The sequence below is a fragment of the Lactuca virosa genome, chromosome 6 (genome assembly GCF_052849685.1).
Source record: "Lactuca virosa cultivar CGN04683 chromosome 6, Lactuca_virosa_CGN04683_v6, whole genome shotgun sequence".
Classification (NCBI taxonomy): Eukaryota; Viridiplantae; Streptophyta; class Magnoliopsida; order Asterales; family Asteraceae; genus Lactuca; species Lactuca virosa.
Genome location: NC_136431.1, coordinates 156,789,227 through 156,800,464, shown reverse-complemented (window position 1 = coordinate 156,800,464; position 11,238 = coordinate 156,789,227). Strand labels below are relative to the sequence as shown.

Below are 11,238 nucleotides of genomic sequence, written 5' to 3'. Positions count from 1 at the left end.
GTTCCTTGTTTGGTTGTGGACTTAGGGCAGATATACCCATTTAACTGTCCATTCGATATTGGGTTATGTATAATCAGTATAAACTAAGTAATTATAGAGGGAAACTATTGAGGTTATCAGTTAATCACCTCAGGAAATATAGGATTTCCTGGAGAAACCAGTGAACTTATCCAAAGAACATAGAGTGTACTTAACAGAACTAAAATACTTATGAACTCACCAGCTTAAATGCTGATCTACTCTTTCCAAATAACTTGTATTCTCAGGAATCCAGTAGACAGGTACACTCCTGAAGCTTTTGAGAAGACTACCTAGTACCGTACCGCGACTCTTGTCTTCTACTGTACCTACTTTAGTGTTTGAATATGTAATGTTTAAACACTTATGTAAAACTTATACTTATTAATGCAATGGTTGTTTGTACTTTGATTACTATATTGCATGTGTTGTGATGCTTACCTAAAGTCCTCCGCCCCCGAATGTTTCCGCCATTCTGGTTTGGGGGTGCGACACCACCCGGTCGTCTCTCGTTCACTTGTTGTGCAAGTTGGCCCAACTGTTTTTCTATGTTTAGAATAGATGCTTGCTGATTCCTGAGCAGAGCTTGTTGATCTTTCATCATAATTTGGTGTTCTCTCAATATATTTTGTTGATCTTTGATTGCAACATCGGTATCATTATGTCTTTTCTCGGACGCGGCCACGAATCTTGTAAGCATGTCTTCCAAATCTGATTTCTTTTCATACACCGGCTCCTCCTTTTGATAAAAGCCTCTATCTTTTTGCTTATATTTTCCCTCCCTTGTCTTTTTGTACTCATCATATGGTAGCCATTCTTTCTTGGGTTTTCGCCAATTGTCATCATACCTATCACTACTTGAATAGCACACTTGCACTTTCCGTTTCCCGTTCTCATCAAGGTCACAATCTTTAGTGAGGTGGGTCCCTCACAATTTTCACATCCCACTCTAATGACATGGATGGATTGGTCCATCTTAGTCATCCTTCGGTCCATGCTTTCCAATTTTGCCATCATTGCTGCCATGTCATCCGTAATAGAATTCACCGCACCTCGAGTTAAGTCATTCCTTGGGTTGTGATATTCTCTAGAGTGCTTAGAGAATTCTTCAATTAGAGCCTTTATCACTGGGGGTGCTTTCTTTGTGAGTGGTCCTTGCGAGTCAAGGAGTTGCCTGGTTGTCACATTCACTCCATCATAGAAAATGGAGACTTCTTGTTGGTTGTTTAGATCGTGATGTGGGCAATTTCTTAGTAAACCCTTGTATCTTTCCCATGCTTCATAAAGTGACTCTCCAGCTTGTTGTTCAAAATTGGCAATGGCTTTCTTCAATTTGGCTATCTTTGATGGAGGGCAAAATTGGTCTATAAATTCTTCTTTCATTTTAGTCCAAGTAATGATGGATCCTGGAGGGAGTGATTTCAGCTAATCTTTCGCGGATCCCTTGAATGTGACTGGTAGCAAACGTAGCAAAACAGTGTCGCGAGCCACATTAGGGACATTGAAGTAGTCGGCTATGTCATTGACCTCGTCAAGATGCTTGTATGCGTCTTCATGATCCTTCCCGTAGAAAGGGATTTCCTTAAGTTGAGCAAGTATGTGCCCTTAAGTTCAAAGGTGGCAGTTGCGGGAATCGCGGGTTGTATGAGTCCCGGGCCGGTGTCGTCACGCATCCTTTTCTTCCATTCACCCATGAGAACTTCATCGATGTTAGCCATGGTGTTAGCTAGTTTTCCCTCTATGTCGCTTTCTTCTTCAGATTCGCTTTCTTCCTTTTTGGATTCATACACGATATCCTCCTTCTTCGGGTCTTCGTCCGCCACTGAAGAGATGCTGGATTCTCCCACTTTCTTGCCCTTTTTCTTACTAAAAACAGATTTGAGATTCTTCAACGGCGAATTTTTCAATGTTGCGGTTTCTCCTACGGTTTTGCCTTTGTTCTTCCTCAAAGTTGCTTCCGGGTCTTCAAGTGGTGGAATCAAAGGTGTACCTCCGCCTCTGCTCATAAACGACTGCAATCAAAACAGAAAACACGCGTAAAAAGAACAAAAATAAACTAAAAACGAAATTATGTGTTCAGCGATGAACTCGTCGAGTAGCTTCGACTGCACGCGGCGAGTACAGAGCTAAAACAGAAATAAATTAAACAAAAGTTCTAAAAACAGAAAAACTTAAAACTTATCCTAATAACTAATTTACAAAAGCAGTAACTTTGTGCAAGATGGATCTCACACAAAGGATCGATAATACTAGAAATTAGAATTAATTTTTGAACCGTTCCCCGGCAACGGCGCCAAAAACTTGATGTGTATAAAAATGCACTGGTTTTAGTCCTACTTTTAAGATGTAATTTTAACACACAAAGTCAGTGAACCTGTCTTTTAGTGGTATAGTTAAGCAACTAGGTTATCGAACTCGAGGAACGGAAATTAAGCTAATAACTAGAATTAACTAAACAAGTAATAAAAGTAAAAGGTTTTCTCTAGTTTTGCAAGACTAGAAAATTGAACACACTAACTAACACGCAGATTAAGTAACTAATTAGCTAAAAACAAGTAAGAACTAACTAAATTTAATAATAGAATGGTTTCTGTTTAGGTTCGATTCGTTTACTCCTATGGTTGATTTATGACAAGTGCAATGGATTAATTGTTATTAGTTACCGACTAAGGTGATTAGATTCACATTCGCTATTACCAATCCTTAGGAAACAAATTAACTTAAGCAGTGATCAAGTGATTAAACTAATAAATTTCCTAGTTTAATTATTCAGATTAAATAAGACTTGTAATTAGTTAATCAAATTAATAATTCAATTAACCTCTTGTCGATGGTTTATCACACAAGCTCACACACTAATTTACCCATTCTCTAGTTAAACCTAGTTTCACATTCACTATTCCTAGGGAGATAATAATGTTTTCACATAAATCACATGAGGTAAGCAATTAAGAGATGTTCATGCAACTTAATTACTTGTCAATTAACTGAAAATAGTTATGGTTAATACATAAGGTTCTTTAACAAGCTTAATTTAATAAAATTCACCAATAAACAATTACTCCTACCATAAACCAATCCATAGTTATAAACTCTTCTACCCTAAACAGAAACTATAAAATTTAGCTCATAATTACAATAGATAGCAATCCAAAAACGAAATCTAACAATTTAACCATAGTTTAATTTAAAAATAAAGTGAAAAGTAAACTTATGTTGGCTTGAATCTCCTTGGAATTGAAGATTAGGGTTTATCTCACGATTTCCAGAGCTCCAGATGCCTTCTTGGTCGTCAAGTAATTCTCCCAAAAATTCCAGAGAGACTCAATTCGGGAATGTGACTTCTATTTATAATTTTCAGAAAACAGGGTCTACTCGTCGAGTAGATAACCGACTCGCCGAGTCCCCTCTGTAGAGTCCGTATACGGCAAGGACTTTGTGTTTTGCTTCGCGAACATTCGTGGGCACCCGTCGAGTAGATGTCCAGACTCGCCGAGTCCTTCATGATTTGATTCTTTTTCTTTAGATCTTCAATTTCCGAGCTTCCGACCGCATCTCCTGCTTCCTTTTGCTTCCGAGCATATCTTTTGGACTGAAAATACAATTTAAGCATAATTAAGTAAATTTTGTCCATAAATTGCAATAAATTAGCCAATAAATAAAAAAAATCTATACTAAATACATAGCTAAATATGCACATATCAGTATCAAATCATTTCATCCATAAACAAAGGTTTATATATTAAATCAGAGTATCATCTCAAAACATGTTCTTTTCATCAGAGTAAAACATCCCAGGCTAAAACTTCTTGGTGTGTGCCATGCGATGATCCCGAGCTCTTCCCTCTGCTACCGGAAGTACCTGAAACCAAAACTGAAAACCGTAAGCACGAAGCTTAGTGAGTTCCCCAACCTACCATATACCACATACGCATGACCACATACACATAACCACATACTGGGCCCCCGCCCGCTGCATCGGGCCTTGCCCGGCGTCGGGCCCCGCCCGACATCAGGCCCCACCTGGCATCGAGCCCCCCTCGGTATACAGATCTGTCTCTCTTAGGCCCTGCCTGTCTCTGGGCCTCGCCCACTATACACATACATACAATCAAATAACATACTAGTGCATACTTATACATACCCTAACTGGACTCCTGAACTAAGGCCTCGCCGATCTTGGGCCCTGCCCCTGGTCTGCTACTGAGAAGTTGTGGAACCCCGTCCATACTCCTACTAATAGTGAGATACGGGCCCCCGCACATACTCACTCCTTTCCTAGCACGGGCCTCGCCCCTACTCTGCTAATATTGAGATATGGAACCCCATCCATACTCAGCTAGTGATGAGATACGGGACCTCACCCACACTCACCTCCCTACCAGGCACATACGAGTATCACAGAGACAACAAGTATAATCTAACACACAACATATGAACCTTCCTCGGGATTGCCCCGGCATCGGACTCCCGATCCGGAAACATATTATCATCTAACATACTTCGGGATTGCCCCGACATCGGACCCCTGGTCCGGAACCTATCATACCTACATATACAAGAATCACAAAGACCTCTAGCATTCTAACATTCCTCGGGCCTAGCCCGACATCAGATCGAACCCTGAACATATACAATAAGTGCCTAGGGATAACCGCCGGGTCTTCCTACGATACATAAACATAATGGGCCGGCATTGTGGCCGCAGAGCCATGCACACAGTGAGGAGACTCACCTCGCACTGCTGAAGACTAGCTGAACACTTCTGACTGCTAACCGACAACTCCTGAACTGCTGATCATTCGGCTCCCCGAACTATCAATACCCAAAATAAAACTTAGACCACAATACCCTCAAAAGTCAAATCAGGTGAAACTTGGTCAAAGTCAACGCTCCGAGTTGACTCAACTCGCCGAGTTGCTCCATCAACTCGTCGAGTTCCACAATCTACACATAACTCTGGACTTCGATCCTACTCGTCGAGTCTTCCTTGAGCTCGTCGAGTTCACCTTTAAACAAGCCGGGACCCTTGCACAACTGACTCGCCGAGTTCACCTTTGAACTCGTCGAGTCCATCTTGATAAGTTAGGGATATTGCCTTGGACTCGCCGAGTTCATCCTTGAACTCATCGAGTACGATGATCTTCAGGTCCATAATGAACCCAACTGGCTGAGTCCCCTTCCAACTCAACACACACCCGCTAACAGAAGGGTTTTGGACAAGAAAACGGCCTGACTCGCCGAGTCATATAAGTGACTCGCCGAGTCCCTCCATATCCAAAACTATTCAGTCGATTTCAGAGGATCTTAAAGCATCCAAAACATAGATCTGGACCCAACCACCTCATAACCATGCAAAGCTCTTGCCTTTTCCTCCACCCGTGGCCTTTTGAGCTAAAAAGACCAAAAGAACACTTCTTATGTTTGCATGGGGATTCCTATGGCATAAAGCTTGCACCTTTATGCCATAACAATCCTTAATGATGCTAGATCTGAAAACATAAGCCCTTGGGACGTCCATTCCTCTCATGCTAGGGTTCTTGGACCAAAACCCCCCAAAAGTGACAAAGAAGAGATCTATGTGCATAATGGTCAAGGTTGAAACTTTCTTACCAGAAAATGGAGAAGGATGCAAGAGGTTTCTGGATCTACTAGTCTCTTCTTGTATCCCAAGGCTTCACCTTCTTCTTCAAGCTCCAAAATACTCAAGGATGCTCACAAGCTCATGGAAGGCACTAGGGTTTTGCTCTGGACTTGAGAGAGCATCAAGGAGGCTGAGGGAGTGTTATAATGTTCTTTAAATAGGGTACAAGGCCCGAATTTTAGGGTTTCCCAAACCCTGACCAACTCGCCGAGTCAGTCCCCTGACTCGTCGAGTAGGTCACTTAACCCGCGACCCCAAATCATGCTTCTACTCGTCGAGTCATCCACCTACTCGACGATCCGCCTTTTGATTTTGAGGTCTTTATTTTCCTTTATAGGTCTTCTGAATTCGAGGTGTTACAACTGTTGGATAAGGTGTCTAAGTCCATAACAATATTTGAGATGCACTTGACCCGACCCGACATGGTCCATTTGGGTTGCACTTCACCCGAACAATTTGTATGGATAATCTTTTGAGAATAGTATGTTTATGATTTATTAATATATTATAAGGTATAATATATTAATATGAAATCATATTATTTAATTAGTATTGATCTTAAATTATTTGAGAATTAATTTAGTGATAAACAAGGTGACTAATTAAATATGGGCTCTTGTATTTATATAGTGTGGGCTAATGCTTATTTAATATGGGCTAGGCTTGCATGGGAGTCCATGGATGGTCCATGGAGCTTTTAACCCATGGATCCTTGGAAAGGAAGAGTCATGGGTATTAGGGTTTACATGGATGTAACCCTAATCCTCCACACTATATAAATGAGTCTTTGGCACTTGATTTGACACTAGTTGTGTGTGAACAAGAGTGGTGGCCGATTTCAACAGTATGCATTATTCTCTCAAGAGTTTTCCAAAGTTTGTGGTGATTTGTGATTTCCATTTGAGGCATCCACACTATTGGTGCTAGGCTCTCAAACTCCAAGCAATCAACCACCACTAAAAGGTATGTCATTCTACTAGTAATTTTATGATTCAAGTTCCCCATGCCATGCTAGTTAGGATGTAAACCTTGGAAATTCTTATTTTCATGTATTTTAGAAAAAACATAGATCCAAGGTTTATAGGGTTGCATGTACACCATAGTAGTGTTAGAATGCTCAAAACCCAACAGTGGTATCAGAGCCTAGGCTTGTTTTCTTGAATACTTGATGCAAAATGCTAAAAAAAGTCGATTTTCTGCCCACTGAACAGTGGACTCGCCGAGTCCATGGGGGGACTCGTCGAGTCCAAGCATATCTTCATCCTACTCGTCGAGTTGGTTCATGCACTCGACGAGTAGGAGGCCTTGAGTGCAGATTTTCGAGTTTTTTAGCTGGAATTGGACTAGAATCATTACACTAAACTGTTTTGGACTTATAAAACCTATTTTTGATATTGTAATGATTATGCTAATCCAATTTCAAAGGCTATTATCAAAATTTCAAGTTTTGTATGTGTTCATATGATTCTTAAAATTGTTGTTATTGATGTTCATGAACTTATGAGTTTTGTTAGATCATAGGAATTATTTGCAAATTGTTTGTTAGTTAATTCTTGATCTTGATGTGTTTTAATGGAATCCATAATTTGTTCTCAAGTTATGGATTACCAAAAGTTTTTCTTTTAAATCCCATTAAAAACCATAGGTTACACAAGTTGGAGAGTCTTTTTCATCATAAATAGTTTTATGGACTCCATAACTTGTCCTCAAGTTATGGATGTCCAAGAGTCTCTTCATTAAAAGTTTTTTTTAAACCTTACTCATAAGTTATGAAAAATCCAACAGTTTTTGAATTGTTCAAAACTTGCCCTCAAGTTTTGGAATTTGTAAAGTCTCACACACACTTTAGTTCCAACCCTTAGAGTTTTAAAAGTTAAAATTCAACCCTTATACTTTATAGTATTATAAGTTAATAATATATATATATATATATATATATATATATATATATATATATATATATATATATATATATATATGTATAAGAGCAAGTCAGTCTTACCGTTAGTAGGCCTCATTCACGAATCCAGTCTATAAGGGGGTATAAGGTTGTCGCCTATAAAATGGCAGCTTAATGGGTGTCCACTCTCACCCACCGCTTCCTTGACTGGTGGAGGGTCGTTAGCCGAACGGGTAGGACAAGGACTATAATTCTTATTAAAAGTATAATGATGAATATAAAGTAACTAAACCTTTTATAAATCCCAAATCTTAGTTACTTTAGGAAAATGTGAATTTGGTGCTAACCCATAAAATTTACACTTTGTACCTTACCAAGTCGTTGGTGGAGCGTGTATGGTTAACCGACACACTAACTTGGACTAGTAAGGATGGCAAATGGTGACCTAATGTTTATCATAGATCGGTGGAGCGCGTGTGGTTAACCGACACATTGATTAGGTGATAATATTAAGGGTACCAAGTGAATTTGCATGGTTATTCACACCTTGTTTTGTGATCCTCGACATCCCAGTCACAAAATCTGAAGGGCACAATCGAGATTGCAACATGCCATTGAAAAGTTCAGTGAATCTCAAAATATCTAGGAGTTTCAAACCAATTAAAACCTAATTTTATTTCGTTTTTCATGGTGGAAATTGGTGAATCATCATTCACCTACCTTAAAATATTATATAGCTTGGATTACAACATCCTTCTTCCAAGTTATAAAATATTGTGTTGGGTCCTAGCCTTAATATTTACTATTGGGTGTTATATTAAGGATTTTAAATCAACTAACTTGAATCTCTCCCACTGTAGATGTCTGGTTCAGACAAGTATGATCTTCCCAAATCTCTTGGAACAAGCTTTCCTCTTGAAGATGATGTCCCACAACATCATGCTTCACTTCCTCCACCTCCTCCAATTATTCTCCCCGACTCACAAGCTCGAAGACTTGAAAAGTTCAAACTCACTCAAGTCCTATTGGATAGTAAACACAAGGATGGAAAGCCAGTGTGTGCACATGTCTTGGAGATGAAGGCACACATTGACAGGCTAAGAATGATGGGTGTCGGGTTCCCAAGAAAGTTGGCTATTGACTGGGTTCTTCAGTCACTTCCTAAGTCATATAGTGAGTTTTTTAAAGACTACTATGTGACAGAACTCGACATGACCCTAATAGATCTTACCTATTTGCTAATTGCTGCGGAATCAGCAATGATTTGGCGTAATGGTCAAGCAACTTTGATTGGAAGGTCTGCCTCCCAAGCTGACATGGACATCCCAGAAATGATTCCTTCTCCTAAAGGGAAGGAATTGGCCATGGTCAAAAGTGATGATCATAAGAGAAAGGCCATTTCTGAGACTGCTCTATGTGCTGGCTCAGATGAGCCTGTGTGTTTCTATTGCCAAGGAAAGGGACATTGGAATCGAATCTGCCCTGCCTACCTGAGATCTTTAGTCAGAATGTATGGTTCTGCTTCAGGTAAGTCCACTATCTAACTCTGTTAAGTTCCTAATTGTTGATTCTTAATACATGATGTGATTGGGTTGCATTTTAATGTTTTGCAGGATCAAGCAAAGGGAAGGAAGCTTAAAAGGAGAGTTTGCTGAATCTGATCGCGAAGATGGATTTCATTCGCATGGTTCGAAGATCGGATTCTTGAGCTACTACTTAGGAGTTATGATAGATTGCTAGGAAATATTTAATAGTATAGTTTCCATTTAAAGTTGCATTGTAAGGAAAAAGTTTTTTCCGCTTTTTTATAAATAAATAAAATTTTTGTTTTACTTTATATCTCATTGCAATGGCATTTATGGAAAGTTAATGTTTGTATGTTTCTAGCAATAATGAATTTGATTCTTTCATCTGTGGTAGTGTCTAAATTTACCAAATAAGGAAAGATTCTCATCACCCAAGTTTCAATTAGACTGAAACTTGGAATCATGCAGGTTGTATTGCGTGATGAATAAAAATTTTCATTTTTGGAAAGTTAAGACTAATTCCCTGACCACATGTTTATATGAGTCAGCTGAAAGACTAAAGGATCGGGTACACTGGGTGTGTGGAGGTCAAAGTCCACCACAACGATCGATAAGACTATTCATCATGATTTACTAAAGTTTAGTAAATATGGTTGTACCTACAAGTTTAAGTACAATTATGAAACATTGGAAAAGTTTCAATGTATGGCAGGGCAAATGGGAAGAATCAAATTAGGTAGAAAGATAAAAGTTTCTCAAATCTGAAAAGATGGGAGAGTACTTTAGTATCATGTTTTATGATCATCTTAATGATTATGGAACCATATCACAATTTGATTCTCTAAGGACATCTTAGTGCATTTGTATGGCTAAGAAGAGGATTCATGAATTGTTGAAATGGTTAAAATCAAGAAGATGAATCATACTCCATTCCAAAACAATTCTTCGAGTTATACTACAAGATGGTAACCTTGAGTGACATAAAGAAAGGTTTAAAACACTTATCAAATGTAGAGTAAAATGTTTTCTACTCTTGAACATTTGAAATTGGTAAGTTGTGCTGTCTTGGATAAAACAAAGACCAACTAAGACCAATTGTGTGAAGTGTTTATCTTGATAAGAATCCGAACTGACTCTTGAATATTTGTTTGGTTGTCAAGGAATGGTTCTTGACAAAGAGAAACTTATATGTCAAGAGGACAGTAGGAGTCTTAAAGGTCTTGAAAGTTTCAAGAACTAATCAAGGATAAAACCTATTGTTTATCGCTAGCACACGACTTGAGGTTTATAACCTATTGTGTTGACATAATTCTTGTTTCTGTGCCTATTCCGGTAAAGTTGACTATGTATGTGAGTTCTGTGAGTTCTCAATTGTGTGCATAACAACTTGGAAGCAATGGTGGGCCCTTGTGCTACCAAAAGGCAAGAAATCAAGATTGAACAAGTTCAATTCATATGAGTTTGAGTTTGTCACTAACCTTGTCTTGTGATTATGGTTTTGACAAATTCACATGGATAGGAACACATACACCATAAAATTTAAGTGTCATAAGGTTTCTTTCTGATTCATGAAAATGATGGTGAGGGAACGCTTTCACTAAGTAGATTTTAAGTAGATAGCAATTGTGATATTTGTATTCTCAAAGTCGTTAGTGGAGCGTGTGTGGTTAACCGACACACTAACATGGACTTGTGAGAAATGACAAAAAAGGTCTAAACATTATGATTACGACATCCCTCTTAATAATTGTTTACACACATACGTGAGCTATCTAAGGAAAGATGTATGAGTCTGAGAAGCTTAGATAAAGTTTTGTCGAAGCATCTCGTATCAGAAGTCTGAACTTTGGTGATGAAAGTCAATAAAGTATTGATTTCTAGAAGTCGATTTCTGAGTATATGTCAAAGCTAGTGGGAGCATAATTGTTATGCTAAATAATTATTATTCTTGTGGGAGCATAATCAATTATGATATGTATTGTTAATTATAGAAAACAAAAGTTTCACTTAGGTTGTTTTGCTATAAGTAAGGGAGAGGAGATTATACTTCATTTCAATTCCTAAAAGTTTGGATTGGGATTTTAATCATCTTTAGTCAAGAATATATATATGAATTTTATGTTGGAATGGTTCAACATAAGGGAATTCTA

General features: G+C 38.5%; 1 non-coding gene across 1 annotated transcript; it reads left to right on the top strand.

Annotated features, from left to right (window-relative positions):
- The first annotated feature begins 1,246 nt into the window (after positions 1-1,246).
- On the top strand, positions 1,247-1,353 carry LOC145123003 (small nucleolar RNA R71). Its single transcript, XR_013714884.1, has one exon. It is a non-coding gene; the product is annotated as a small nucleolar RNA R71 (small nucleolar RNA).
- The last annotated feature ends 9,885 nt before the right edge of the window (positions 1,354-11,238 follow it).